A 2612-nucleotide genomic window follows, 5' to 3' on the forward strand; every position below is an offset into this window, starting at 1 on the left:
TAATCAGTCACAAATACGTCGAATCTGAATCACTTGAAAAAAACACGGGGGGTGCTTAACTTTTTTTCCAGGTGTATATATATATATATATATATATATATTTAATTTACTATGTTTGAAGAGTTAAGCCAGCTGATGTTAATAGCTGTAATACCTAGGATGTCAACAGTTTATGCAACTAAAAATTATCACTAGGAATTCTAAAATAATTGTTAGCTGCAAGGTAGTTGTAATTCTTACTGTCTGAGTTATCAGGTGTAATTTTAAAGTAAAATATTTGTATGATATTTTGTATTATCTGCTTGATTTTTGTTTGTGGAAACTGTACATAGTGATCGCTAGAGAACCTAGAATGTTAGTGTCTGGCAAGCTGCTGACAATCACTTGTACACCAATAACACAATGTTTACTGACGAACATATTTCAATATTGTGTGTGTCAAATATGACTTCAAAATATAATTAGGCGGTAATCAGTGAGAACTCTGTTCTTATTTTGATATGATAAAAACCTTTAAGTGTGCTCTGAAGTAAACAAGGAGTCTGCATAATGGTGTTTGTTTGTTTGTACTCATTCAATGAAGATTAAAAACAGGGAGGGATGCAAAGTGTGTATTTTCACTCCCCACCTGATCATAAAGCCCATCTTCAGATTTTGCAATGTTTGCTTATTTCATTTATCTGTATGCCGAAGTGATCCTTATTTTTTGTTGTTACTTTCATTTTCCATATGGTGTAATCCTTAATTTATGTTAGTACCTTGACTTGTTGTGAGGCGAAACTGGAACACAAATGTGAAAGATATGAAAAATGAATAAATATTCGATAAGATGATCAGTGAAAGTACAATGAAAATTATAATGCACGTGTCATTGATGATGAGGATATTTTCAAATCACTGGAGAAGAAAAAAACAGAGCAGTTTGAATCAAACATCGCTATTTATACTAGTATTGTTACTGCTGATTATATCTGTAGGGAAGTCTTTATGCTAGGTTTCAGGTGTAAAATTGCTTTTGTTAGTATTATTCATTATTACGAAAAGGATAACTTCCTTCAATGATACATGCAATATTACTTTAAATTAATGAATAGTTTTAAAATTCACAAATATCTTTGAACTCAAAAATAGATATTCTCGAGTGCAGAAAGGCAAAGAGTTTAGCTCAAGTCAGTGCTCTTGTCTTTCTCTTCTTATCACATATCTGTAGGTGCAAAAGCAAAAAGGTCTGCTCTTGTACTGGCCACTTGTCAGTTAGGGAGTTGGTTGCTTTCATAGTCCCTGACAGGTCAGGTAGCAGCGTATGTGATACTGTATTTAGCCTGCAGGGAAAAAGCCATCAACCTCCACATGTAGATAAGTATGTGAATGATAAAGTTTTGGTTTAGTGCAGTATAAGTGTTCATCTAGTGCTGAGGTAGTATGCACTTTGTTTTAGACATATGTGAAACTCTTACATTCATTTATATGTTAACTGTCTTGATAGTAGAACAGAGCTGAAATCATTGTTTTCGTGAATTTTGACTTAACAAGAAAATGGTCAAAGTGATCACCTTTGTTCTAACCAGTAACCCACTGTTACTTTTAGACTTTGTGTATTTTCAAATTTATGTTTAAAACTTAACTTTATCCACCTTATAATGATCTTGGAGTTAACCTGATCATGGTATTGAAGAATTTGTCTAAAACTCTGCTGATGATCACATAATCAATTCAGATGCTCCTTCATCTGTTATGCCAATGGACATGGACCAACATTTCCTATTTCCTACTATGTATCACTATCAGGATGAGATATTAAACTTGGCTCCTGACTTCCCCAAACCATCCAAATCTGCACAGAAGAAGTTCGTGTTTCTAACCTAATCATTTCGCAGTACAAGTGCCTGATTCATTACCTGCCTTGAACACTTGACACCATTTACCCCAGAAATCTAGATTGCGTAGCGGTTTCAGAGGGAGTAAAGGACATGGAAACACGTCAGTAAAACATGCACATGCCATGAATCACGAGAAGAACTATGCATTCTGTAGGCTACAACACAACATGACATATGAACTTGAAAAGCAAAAAATACAAATATTTCGTACTCTTAATTTTTCGTTTATTTACTCTTGAAACAGAACACTTTCGGATACCCTGCGAAAGTACATCTAGTATACTTACAACTATACTAACTAGTATACTTCTTAACATAATTTCTATAATATATTACATCAATCAGTTCACAAACAAAACGTTCCAATTATTAAAAAAAAATTACTTTCATGGATTAGTCACATACTAATAATAAACTTAGCTTAAAATCAATTTGCAATTACTTATGTGATCCTAAGTTATCTTTATATAATAATAACGTAGCTGCTTATGGTATTTAACGTTTTCTACATAGTCTTCACTATTCTGATGAAGCATTAGCATTTTTTTTGGCTTGAAAGAGTCGCATGCATTGGCTTCTGTTGACACTTTGTAATTGGACTCCCGAAGCCGCATTGTTACTGTCAGGTTTTGTTGGCTGGATTCTTTACAGTAGGTGTCTGTGACTTGTTGGCGATAAATTTCAACAATAAACAGCAATACAGTTCACTTGTTTTAAAATAATATATATAAA

The sequence above is a fragment of the Limulus polyphemus genome, unplaced genomic scaffold, assembly GCF_000517525.1.
Source record: "Limulus polyphemus unplaced genomic scaffold, Limulus_polyphemus-2.1.2 Scaffold3861, whole genome shotgun sequence".
Classification (NCBI taxonomy): Eukaryota; Metazoa; Arthropoda; class Merostomata; order Xiphosura; family Limulidae; genus Limulus; species Limulus polyphemus.